Source organism: Delphinus delphis, chromosome X (assembly GCF_949987515.2).
Source record: "Delphinus delphis chromosome X, mDelDel1.2, whole genome shotgun sequence".
NCBI lineage: Eukaryota > Metazoa > Chordata > Mammalia > Artiodactyla > Delphinidae > Delphinus > Delphinus delphis.
The window spans coordinates 114,770,422-114,783,792 of NC_082704.1; the positions used below are offsets into that span (position 1 = coordinate 114,770,422).

The 13,371-nt window shown below is 40.8% G+C and overlaps 1 pseudogene; it reads left to right on the top strand.

Annotated features, from left to right (window-relative positions):
* Positions 1-1,175: 1,175 nt before the first annotated feature.
* Positions 1,176-1,469, top strand: LOC132418266 (cytochrome b-c1 complex subunit 7 pseudogene; annotated as a pseudogene).
* The last annotated feature ends 11,902 nt before the right edge of the window (positions 1,470-13,371 follow it).

The window sequence follows — 13,371 nt, forward strand, 5'->3', positions numbered from 1 at the left end:
AATTAGAATCTGTTGTGATTTTCATTGAACTTCCATTGATTCTATACACCACTTTGAAGAGAAGTGGTATATCTACATTGTTTTGATTTTCTAACCATAAACAATTATTTGGTGTCCTTTAGTGACTTTTAATAAGTTCCTAAATTTTTTCATATATAGATTCTGCCCAGCTTTTATTACATGCTTCTGATTCCAGGTCTGTAATCTACAACAGAGAGGACAGAAATTGAACTGTTCAGTAACACTATGGTTAAAAAAAAAACAAAAAACTGGACCTAGGTGGATGGTACTTGGGGCACCAGCGTACAAGATCTCCCCAATAATCTCTCAGTTGCCCCATCCACTAGAAAAATAGTGAAGAGACTCTAGACAAAGAAAACTCCAATCCTGGTTTTGTAATTAAATCACTGTGCCTTTAGGGTAGTTATTTTACATGCGTGAGCCTCAGCTTACTCATGTGAAAAATTAGAAAGGAAAACAAACCCCAAAGTGTTCCAATCTAGCCTTATATGAATTTTATTAGGAGAAGATTCATAGTAAAGAGAACAACTAACAGGGTCATGAAACTTTCAAACATTATCTTCTGACTTAGCTTTCTTGCAATAACAAACAACCCTCATTTACAGTAACTTATAGGAAGCAACGTTTTTTCTTGCTCACAAGTCATTAGCTGTGGGTTGGCCATGGCTGCTGTAGATCTGATCAGCTCTGCAGCTTTTGCAACTGTACCCTGGAACTCTCCCTGTGAAATGTTGTCCCAAAGCACTACTTGCTAACCTAACAGTTTCTCACATGAATTGTCAATAAAAATTAAAATTGTTTTAATTACAGTGTATTTGTTCTGCTTGTAAAGGCAATATTGCTTAGGAAAGAGCATCTGGAATCCATAAAAAAAAAAGAAGAATACAATGCAAGTGGCCCATAAATCCAATAGCTGGATATGGTTAATATTAATTTTTTGATACTTTTCCTTTTAGTTTTCACCTTTGTGTCAGTGCATATATATATATAAGTTTTAATAAAATCAGAATTATGTTGTGCAAGTCATTCTGTGATCTTATAACAAAACCTAATGTATGAGACTTACCCAGCAGGCAACGCTTCTGTCTCAGGTTAAAACGGTGAGTAGGCCTGCCGTTGCAGCGTCAAGCAAGTGGCTGGAGGGTATTCGAAAATGGTATTACAGTGCTGCCGGGTTCGATAAACTGGGCTTAATGCGAGATGATACAATATGTGAGAATGACGATGTAAAAGAAGCCATAAGAAGGCTTCCTGAGAACCTTTATGATGACAGGGTGTTTCGCATTAAGAGAGCACTGGACCTGACCATGAGGCAGCAGATCTTGCCTAAAGAGCAGTGGACAAAATATGAGGAGGATAAATTCTACCTTGAACCACATCTGAAAGAGGTTATTCAGGAAAGAAAAGAGAGAGAAGAATGGGCAAAGAAATAATCATGTAGTCTAAATCTGGATACGGCTATCCTAAAGTATTTTTATGAAGCTGGTTAAACCTAAAATGTACAATGTAGAACTATCTGGGCTGTAAATGTATTAATTTAAATAAATCTCTACTATAATTATTAAAAAAAAGAAAAACCTAATGTATATTGTAATCATATATTTCTTTGTCTTTATGGACTTTAAATACAGGAATGTAAATGGCTGCATAATGTCCCAGAATATGCATGCTTCATAACTTAGTTAACCCTTTCTCCATTGTTAAAGTGTTTCCTTTGTTCTGCAGCTGTAAGTAAGGCTGCAGTTCATGTTTTTGTAAGTAAATCAGAATATTGGTCATCTATTACATCTTAATGAAAGATTTCTAGAAGAGTAACATGAATTTTGGTGTTGGGGTGAGCTTATGTCAAACTCACCACATAAACCTGACATCTCAGTGTAATGGGGGATAAATACGCCTGCAGTTGAAGTCATATGACCATGAGTTATCTGGTTGTTGAGAGTAAACCCAAGGGCAGGCCACGTTCAATTGACTAGGGGTGAGGGGTTTAGTTGGAGGAGGTAGGTAATGAAGTAATGTAGGAAAGAGGTCTTGCATTAGCGAGTCCCATTTTTATGCCAGGCACTGTTGTTTTGGTTTTTTCGGTTTTCTGGCTGCGTTGGGTCTCTGTTGCTGCATGCGGGCTTTCTCTAGTTGCGGTGGCGAGCGGGGGCTACTCTTCGTTGTGGCGCGCGAGCATCTCATTGCGGTGGCTTCTCTTGTTGTGGAGCACGGGCTCTAGGCATGCGAGCTTCAGTAGTTGTGTCTCACGGGCTCTAGAGCGCAGGCTCAGCAGTTGTGGCACAAGGGCTTAGTTGCTCCGTGGCATGTGGGATCTTCCCAGACCAGGGATCGAACCCGTGTCCCCCGTATCGGCAGGCGGATTCTTAACCACTGCACCACCAGGGAATTCCTACTGTTTTGTTTCTGAGCTGTTTGTTCTGCCTTCCTGCTGGCACTATCCTGCTAGCAAGTCCTCCTCTTGCCTTGGCCTTTGCGTTAGTGTTTATACTATCTGACCAGCCAGTCCCATGTCCTCAATGGGCACACACTTACAACTTATCTTCCACACACACAGCAAATTTTACTCACTCTTATACATCTAAACATCTGAACTAGTTCTTATGCCAACCAGTATGACCATATCAGCTTATCTATGCAGGACTCGTTTTTACTGTACGTATTTGTTCTTCTTAGAGCCAAGAGGACATTTAATTCACATGCTATTTGCCTTTTAGAAAAGCTTCACAAGGATATGGTGGCATATATGGCACCATATGTAGCCCTAGATCTTCAGGAAACAATTCAGCAGTGACCATAATTTGGGGCAATGCTGATGGGAAAGCCTTCTCTCGAGGTCAGATCCACATCATGACATGATTACTACTAGAAAGGGAAGAATCCTGATTGGCTTCAGCTGACCAGGTAGAATACATTTATTACAAATATTTATTTATTTATTGTTAACTTATTTTATTGAAGTATAGTTGATTTACAATGTTGTGTTAATAACTGCTTTACAGCAAAGTGATTCAGTTATACATTTACATACATTCTTTTTCATATTCTTTTCCATTATGGTTTATCACATGGTATTGAATATATTGAATATAGTTCCCTGTGCTCTACAGTAGGAACTCATTGTTTATCCATTCTCTATATACTAGTTTGCATCTGCTAACCCCAAACTCCCAACCTGTCCCTCCCCCACCCTCCCTGCCCATTGGCAACCACAAGTCTTTTCTCTGTGTCTGTGAGTCTGTTTCTGTTTCATAGATAAGTTCATTTGTATCATGTTTTAAATTACGCACGTAAGCAACATCATATGATATTTGTCTTTCTATGTCTGACTTGACTTAGTGTGATAATCTCCAGGTCCATCCATGTTGTGGCAAATGGCATTATTTTATTCTTTTTGTGGCTTTTATTCTTTTTGTAGTATTCCATTGTATATATGTGCCACATCTTCTTTATCCATTCATTTGTCGATGGACATTTAGGTTGTTTCCATGTCTTGGCTATTGTGAATAGTAATGCTGTGAACATAGGGGTGCATGTATCTTTTTGAATTATAGTTTTGTCTGGATATATGCCCAGGAGTGGGATTGCTGGATCGTATGGCAACTCTATTTTTAGTTTTTTGAGGAAGCTCCATCCTCTTTTCCACAGTGGCTGCACCAATTACATTCCCACCAACAGTGTAGGAAGATTCCCTTTTCTCCACACCCTGTCCAGCGCAAGTATTTATTTTTATTAAGCACTTATATAGTGCTTACTATACTCCATGCCTAAGAACTTTATAAATATCATCTGATTTGATCCTTACAACTCTATGATATTATCTCCATTTTATAGTTTAGGAAACTAAGGAACAAAGAGTATAAGCAACTTTCATAAGGACAGTCAGAAGTTCAACCAGAAGAGTTGGCTCCCAAGTCCAAGCTTTGTATGAGGCAGTATGTTAGGACTAGGGCCAACAAAATTATTTTAACAAAATCACTAACCTTGACCTCAAGGATAGCATGGATCTGAACTTACAGGTTGAACCAAATGATGAGAATATTGTGACCAGGTCAAAAATACAGGGACATATATAAAGATCTTTAGGACTAAAAATGAAGAAACTATTAATACTACAAGGAATTAATGACACTATCAATTCTGCATAGGGTATGTTGGGAGGGTACAGAGAGGAGATGACATTTGAACTGAGTCTAAGAATGAGTAAGACATGAAGGAGTTACATGTCAGCACTCAAAGAGTGAGTTCCAGCACTCAAATTATTTCTCAAACTAGAAGGGAAAGAAGTCTGCCAAACTATGTATATTAAGGGCTGGGGGATGTGTCTCTGGGCACACAGCGTGATTATATTTCCCAGAATCCCTTGCAGTCACAAGGAGCCACATGACTAAGTTCCGACCAATTGAATGTGGACAGAGATGCATTCTGTTTCTAAGCCCTGCCCCTAAAAATCTCCTGTGTGATCCTCTGCATTATCTCTTCTATCAGTGATGTGCAGAAGATCCAGCAGAGTTTAGGACCTTTAGGACATGAGGGATAACAAAGCCACAAGATGGAGAGAAACTGGATCTCTGAGATCCCCCCATGGAAGGGTGCCCGCTAGTCATACACAACTGACTGTACTTTGTATGAACGAGAACTAAACATTTTATTGGGTTAGGCTGCTAAGATTAGGGAGTTTGTTACAGCAGCTAGGATTTTTTTACCCTAATTAATAAAGAAATCATTAATTGACAACTTAAGTTTTTAATCTCCCTACTTCCCTGTGGATCAAGGACCTAATGAGTTATAGGAAGAAAATATAAAGCTATTTTATGAAGGAAAATATGGAAGGACATGCATGCTAATTCACATGGGTTGTATGTACAGGGTGAAATTCGAGGTGATTGGCACGTGTGTGGGGAAGAGAGAGAGAGAGGTAAACAGTGAAAGAAAAGGAAAAAAAGATCTAAAATGGGGTTGACAAACTACCACCTGCAGGGCAAATCCAGTCCACCATCTGTTTTTGTAAACAAAGTTTTATTGAAACACAGCCCTGCTCATTCATTTATGTATTGTCTGTGGCTGCTCTCGCCTACAAGGGCACAGTTAAGTAGTTGCAACAGAGACCACGGGATCCATAAGCTGGAAACATTTAGTCTCTGGCTCTCTATAGAAAAAGTGTGCTGACCCCTGGTCTCCAAAGAGCATGTACGTATTCACCTTCATGCATCTATGTAAAATTATATATATATGACATATATATGACATAGGCATAAATACTTTTAAACAAATATTAATAAGAGAAAAATAAAGCTATATTTTCTTTGCACTTGTAAGTAACAGTGTGTTTAAACTTTAGCCCATATCCTGGAAGTTCCATCCATGTCAACAGTTTGCATGATTCTCCAGGGCACAGTGAAATGATTTTTCCAGGCGTTCATCCTACCCTGCCGCTCTCATAATGTCTTCATGCTGTCTTCGCATGACATTTGACCTGCAGTTATCACCCCTGTCACTTTCATACATCGTGCTCCTACATCACTTGTGCTCTGCTAACTAGCTCCACACATGAGTTAGGCCATCAGATTTTTCTATTTAAGAAGCTCCTCTCAGTAAATACTTTCCAGGGACACTAGACAGGATAATTTTCCTCAGTAATGTTTCTCCTGACATTCTTTCTCTGAGTAGCTTCAAGAGCGACTACGTCCTGATGGAAACAAAAAAAACCTAAGGAAAGGCTGCCCGTTCTCTGACTCCAGAACTTTCAAAATTAGGAGAATATATTTCTCCACCCAAGAATCTCTTATTACAAATGTACAGAAGGTTTAAAGAAAGTGTGTAAAAGGCTGGATTGGCATTTTTATCCATCTCTGTGTGAGTCCAAAGGGAGAATCTTGGGTAAAATCTGTAAGTATGAACACTGATTTGAAAAATTGTCTGAAAAGCAAACTTCATATGAGGAGTCCCTGAGAGTGGGAGAGGAAAATGGGGAAGGAGGGAGAAGACAGAGGCAGATACTCTTGGTCTTTGACCAAAGCAGGCCGCCCCCTGCTATCTCCTATTCCTCCACCAGTACTTTTTTTTTTTTTTTTTTTGCTGTACGCGGGCCTCTCGCTGTTGTGGCCTCTCCCGTTGCGGAGCACAGGCTCCGGACGCGCAGGCTCAGCGGCCATGGCTCACGAGCCCAGCCGCTCCGCGGCATGTGGGATCTTCCCGGACCGGGGCACGAACCCATGTCCCCTGCATCGGCAGGCGGACTCTCAACCACTGCACCACCACGGAAGCCCCCACCAGTCCTTTTTAATAGTGTGTACGCCTGCTCTTTTTATGGAATGAAGATAAATCTAAAATGACCACGTGACCCAGCAATCCCACACCTGGGCATATATCCAGAGAAAACCATAATTTGAAAAGATATACGCACTCCTATGTTCGTAGCAGCACTATTTATAATAGGCAAGACATGGAAGCAACCTAAGTGTCCATCGATAGATGAATGGATAAAAAAGATGTGGTACATATATACAACGCAATATTACTCAGCCATAAAAAGAATGAAATAATGCCATTTGCAGCAACATGGATGGACCTAGAGATTATCATAGTAAGTCAGACAGAGAAAGACAAGTATCATATGATATCGCTTATATGTGGAATCTTAAAAAAAAAATGATTCAAGTGAACTTATTTACAAAGCAGAAATAGACTCACAGACATAGAAAACAAACTTATGGTTACCAAAGGGGAAGGGGGAGAGAGATAAATTAGGAATTTGGGATTAACAGATACACACTAGTACATATAAAATACATAATCAACAAGGACCTACTGTATAACACAGAGGACTATACTCAGTATCTTGTAATAACCCATAATGGAAGAGAATGTAGAAAAAAATACATGTATTTATATTTTGTATGTATAACTGAATCACTTTGCTGTACATCTGAAACTAATACAGCATTATAAATCCACTCTATTTCAATAGAAACTTTTTTAAAAAATAAAATAAAATGATCTCTCTTACACGCACACGCACACACACACACACACACATCCACATCCACACATGAACAATTCTAACACTCTCTGCAGCGCTGCCTGTCATCCTTCAGTCCCTAAAATCACCATCGCCCACAAGCTATATTCAGTCAGCGGCTGGAGGACAAATTCAAGAGTTTCATTTTTTAGCTGGAGAGGTGTCCAACCTTTATAAAAAGGAAAACTCTTCTTACAGACTTCCAGTTTCAACTTACGTTGTTTTTATCACAATGTTATGTAGTATGTACAAACATAATATATGAATGGGTCTCCAGTGTTGAGTGCCTCTCGGAGCCAGGAATTCTTGCAAGGACTTCAGTGACTAAGCTTGTTTTGTGTGCACAAAAGTCCTTTGATGTCAAAACTGTTATTATCCCTATTTTCTAAAGCCAGTTTTCAAGCATAGGCACGATCGTTGCAGATCCATGACCTTAACCAGTATTCTCCTCCTAAATGTTTATTTCTTTGAAACAAAGATAACAAGAAAACATAGTTTAAAATTGCATGTGAACAAAGCAGTAAAACCAAGAAAATTAAAACACACAGACACACATACACACCATACATGCACTCCCATACATATGCATTATGTGTGTGTGTGTGGTGTGTGTAGAGAGAGAGACAAAAAGAGAGGGGGAGAGAGACAGAGACAGAGAGAGACAGAGAGACGGGAGGGAGAGAATGCTGTGGCAGTTTGTCGTTTCTGTATTAGTCACTTTTGCTTGCAGTGACAAACAGTCCCCCAGAACTTAATGGCTTACAGTCATAAACATTTATTTCTCACACACGTAGCGTGTCGGCAGTGACACCTTAGCTGTGGGTCAGTTGCATGGACTGTGGCTTTGCTCAGCTCTGATTGGCTCTGCTTTGCTTCCCTTGTCTTCCTCATTCTAACGTGCAGGCTCTAGGAGCTCTTGAGGCGGTCTGCCCGTTTCTGGCCAAGAGGATGTGCAAAAGGCTAAGCCAGACCACACAGCCATACTCAAAGCTTTTGTTTGAACTTGATCTACATCACATGACCTCCTATTTCATTGGCCAAACATAAGTTATGTAGCCAAGTCTAGAATCAGTGGGGCAGAAAGGTCCTCTGAGAAGGAGGCAAGAGAATGAATAGCTGTGAACAGTAATACAGTACACCGCCTCTTCTTTATGCGTTTAAAGATCGCAAGGCCAAATTCTGTTATCAGCTACCCCACAGCTAACTATCTTATGGTGTCGTCACAATCCATGCTTATTGACTAAGAGAGCTAATTCATCCCGGAGAAGTTTCTCTGGAATCAGTATGCGTGCACTGCTTTTATCCTTCCATTTCATTGCAAAGATTTCTGCATTATCAGCATGCTAATTTGAAAGAACATTAAAGAACTGAAATTTTTTTTAAAATCTTGTTGCTTTTTTGCTTCTGTATTAGCACAACTTATTCTGCACAGGCTCCAGCTAGAGGGGCTCTTCAAACCAAAGAGATTTTAGGATGCATTCAGAGAATCATATACTTTTACATCCTTTTTTGTTACCTTAATTACTTTCCTGTTTGCATTCCAAATGCTACTTTATTGAATTTCAATTCAAATTCAGATTATGGTCTCCTGGATAAGAAGGCATTGCTAGCCTATGCTTATTGTTATAAATGGCCCTTGGAGAAATCTGAAGCTTCTGTTGCATTACCTTAAAAATTTGAATGTTCCTTTTGATCCAGAGAGAGGACAAGTTGGACTAAAATGCCTATTGCGGTAGGAAGCTGGCATTCTAAAGAATACGATTTTTGTAAAACTCATTTATTTGAGCATTACATCACCAGCACTGGCTCAATTTGATGTTAATGTTTAATTCAGAATGTCCGTTTTGCTAGGCAAATGAGAAATGCTGCTGTTAGCTTTTTGAGTAATTCAACTTTCTACCATGTATTTTCCTTTCATTGGAGCCCTTAAGGTCCTTGACTTCAATCTATCCCACCCACACCCCATTTCTTTTTGTTACATGCATCATTGGTTCCAAGGGGACATGGGACAGCCTTCTGAAAGCATTTCTTTCTTTTACTGTGTCCCTGGCTATTCTTTGTCAACTTCAGAGCTTCAGTTTCAGTACATATGAACCCTCAGGAACTCCACAGGATTAAATCAGAAAAGCCAGGTTAACAGTGAAGCATGGCTTAGATGGTGCAAATGGAACCCTGAGATTTTATTGTAGGTGGACACGTCTGGCCAGACAGTGGGACAAGAAGTAATGGGGTTCAGGACACAGTACCTCAAAATATGGCACCTTAACATACGGAATATTTTAAACTGAAGGAATTGGAGAAATGGCAGGTGCTGGAAGGACTCTCTGACTTTCCCGTGAAACAGATCATAAGATCTTCTTGTGAGAAGTACCCTCCCGATACTTGGAGGAAAGGAGCATCCTGATGTCCGCAGATGGAGGGACACCGAGAGGAATCTGAACCAACAGGCCTTGCTAAGTTTCCCAGAGTTGACTACCCTTAGCTCATACCGTTTTGTCCTGTCATATTTTCCCATGACTTTCCACTCATCACCAAGGCTAATATAGAAACACTCAAGTGTAACTCTTTCTTCAGGTCTTCATTTCCTTTTTTAAGGCTCCCAAGTCATGTAAAAAATACATTAAATAAATTTGTATGCTTGTCTCTTGTTTAATCTTTATTTTGTTATGGAGACGTAGCTGAGAACCTAAGAGAGGTAGAGGAAGGATTTTTTTCCTCCCCTACAAGGGAGATGTGTTATCTGGTCATGTTCAATCTTTAATAAGCAGGAAATGTGTCAAATTTCAATATCTTTTTTGATTTATAAGTTTATAGGGGGAAAGAGCGCTGGTACCCTAAAGCAGGCAAAATGGTTCCCTCCTGTAATATACTGCATAACTGCTACTCAAATTTCATCTGCAAAACCGCAGCAACGGCACCTCAGCGATCGTTAGAAATGCAGAAATCTCAGGACTGATTCTTGACCTACCGAATTAGAATCTGAATTTTTCCATGTCCCCAGGGATGTTAGAACATTAAAGTTTGAGAAGAGCATACCAGGGAATTCGACACATCATTTCATCAGAAACAGACTATGAATACACCAAGGCTGGAGTGTGAAGATAGAGATATGTATTCTTTTGGTACAGATCGTTTCTGGTACCCAAACTCCTTTTCCACCACTGTCTTTCCTTGTGGTTCTATCCCAATCCCACCCCACCTACTTTACTGTCCAGCTTCCAAAGCCTTCCAGGTGCTTCATCCATCCAAGGCATCCCAAAAGCCCTCACCAAGACCAGGTCTCCATCTAACCTGTACAGTGGAATCTCCGTTAAAGCTTGAAAAGATTGATACCAGAGTCTCGCCCTCAGAGTTTCTGATTTAATTAATCTCCTGGACATTCCTATGTGCAGCTCAAGTTGAGAACTTGTCCAGTAGTCCTGCTCTTTTTTAACTCTCTTAGAAGACATAAGATTGATCTTCTATGATCCACACTAAAAGGTTTATAGAAGTTAATGACTTACTTGATAAATCCAAAGAGCGTTTCCATCTTGACTGGGGAACTACCTCACCCAAGAGGCTCATCTCTAGTGGTTTTCAATTTCCTACTCTTCAGAGGGCTACTCGAATGAAACAAGGAGAGTAGCTTCCCTCTTCTACGGAGGCTGAGGGATCGCTGAGGATATTCAGAGGGTGGCTTGACATCTTCCCAATGGGGTAGAGAATCACCATTGCTTTTATCATAAGGAAGCCGTCAGCTCTCTTGGGCCCATGAATGAGGAGTTCCTGACTCCTTGGTACATTCTGGCCGCCTGGGTGGCAAATAGCTATGTTGCTCCCCTCTTCCTAGAATGGTTAAGAAGACAGAAGAAATCCAAAACATCGGGAATGATCAGACTTTGGTGATGCTTATCATCTGTCAGCATGGCTCACAACTTGGAAAAGAATGTGTGGAAGGGCCTCCTCTTCTCAGGAGAAATCCAGTGCTGTTCTGCTGCCACAGGGGAACCAGTGAAGCACCTCAAGCATCTTCTGCTTTGCCTCTGCTCTTCAGTGGATATTTGCTTTTTGCCTAACCAGCAGCTATTCCATACTTTTCCCTTCTTAACAGGACCCAGTCGTATCCTACTATGGAGCAGCTGGGATTTCTGAATGGAATTATTCTCTGTGCCAGCTCTAATGGTGAGGCCTAATTGGCCTAAACCAAACATTTGTCCCAGTGATTGGTTCAGGGATGAGTTGTAACCTAGCTCTAAGCCAATCTGTAAAGACCTTCCTGGCCAGTTAGCTAGTGTTATGATCAGAATGTTTGTGTGCCCCCCAAATTCATATATTGAAGTCCTGACCCCCAGTGTGATGGTATTTGGAGGTGGGCCTTTGGGAGGTAATTAGGTTTATAGGAGGTCATGAGGGTGATGCCCTCATGCCATCATGAAGTGGCCTTATAAGTAGAGGAGGAGGTATAAGAGCCCTCTGTCTCCACATGCATACACCAGAGAAAGGCCCTGTGAGCACACAGCGAGAAGGCAGTCATCTACAACCCAGGAAATGGACTCTCACCAAACACTGAACCTGTTGGCACCTTGATCTTGGGCTTCCCAGCCTCCAGAACTGTGAGAGATAAATCTCTGTTGCTGAAGCCACCCAGTCTGTAGTATTTTGTTATAGCAGCCTGAGCTAAGACAGCTAGTGATTGGTTACTATGTGGATGAGGGTGGCACACACCTAAGTTGATCCAGTCAAAGCAAAGGCAGGACACTGTCCAGTCGTTGAAGGAAAGAAAGCTTTCTCTCTAGGACTGAACCTGAAAGGAAAGCGTATAGCCCCAGATGCTTCTGGAATGCTCTCGTAGACAGCGATGACACCATGAGTGGCAGCATGGAGAGACAGAAAGAATCCTGCCATGCCATTGAACTTTCCATGTGTGTGACACTGCAAATGGCCTTATGTGAATTGGTGTGAATCAGGATTTCTGTTACTTTGAAACTGAAAATATCTTAGCTGATACATGTCTTGATCTGGACTAAATGTCCCCAGCTCTTACAATGGCGTGATAGTCTCTTTGTGCCCCTATGATGAGGAGAATACTGCTTTACCAAGAACAGGCTCAGAACACTGGTTCTCAAACTGATCTGCACGCTGGAATCACGCAGGAGTTTCAAAAGATACTGATGCCTGTGTGTCATCCCCCAGAGATTGTGATTTAGTTATTTTGAGTATGATTGTGCTTTTATGTGTCTGCCTGTCTTATTTGCTTAATTTTGGTGTGAGAGGGCAGGTGGCAACTGAAAAGAACTGGGAAATTTTGATATAACAAATAAATAAGCACATATCAAATTTAAAATTTTAATATTACCATGCCCAGGATGCTTCTTCTCCTAGCCATGACCCCTAAGACTCTGGGATAAGAGGAAAAAAGAAATAATCCCAGTTTGTAGAATCTTGAGGGGATTTCATTAACCTTATGATACCCAGAAAACCAAGTCAGTGAATGATGCCATTTCCTGAGTTAATTTCCGAGAAGCAGATGTTCACAAAGGTTTTATAGGTCCCAATATGACAATATCTTCTCTAGTCTCTGCTCTGTTCTCCATCTCTTCTCCAGTCACCAAGACAACCCACATAGATTATTAGCCAAGAAACCCGGAAGGGACACTTTTAGTGTTTTACCTCATCTCCTTTCTTAGACAGTTCAGAGGATGATTCATATTTGAGAATTTCCTGGGATAGATGAATTAGAGATTCTCAAACTCCAAAACTATGACAGGTCAGACTGTGGGAAGGGACATATCCCTATTCGAGAGCCATTGAAGACGTAGCAGTGGTACACCAAAACAAATATTAGTTGCAGTAAAAGGAAGAAAAAGACAATTTCTGTGCAAATATAGGACCACTTAACTTTAGGGAAGGAATGTCAGAGGCCTCATTCAGATCTCAGGAAAAGGAGAAAGAGTCAAATGTTTTCTGCCTGAATTCACTGTGCTTGTGCTTTCGAACCGGGCTTCCATATGACTAATAAAATGCCTTTAGCATCAGGTCTCAGCAGCCTTGACTTGCTAATGTTCTTTAACGTTTGGTCATGAGGAGGTGTGCCTTGGCTTGCACCTAGCGTTTTCTCTCCTCAGCAGCTACATGATATATCAATCGGCTTCTACCGCTTAACAAACAATTCCAGAGCTCACTGGCATACAACAATCAACATTTGTTCACCCTCTAATAGGTCTGAGAATTGGCTGGAATGGCTCTGGTTCAGATTCTGTGTCTGAAGTTCAGTTCCAGTGGCTCTGCTCCACATTCCTTTTATTCTTATGCTATGAGGGATGTGTCCTTCTAGTGACAATGACAGAAAT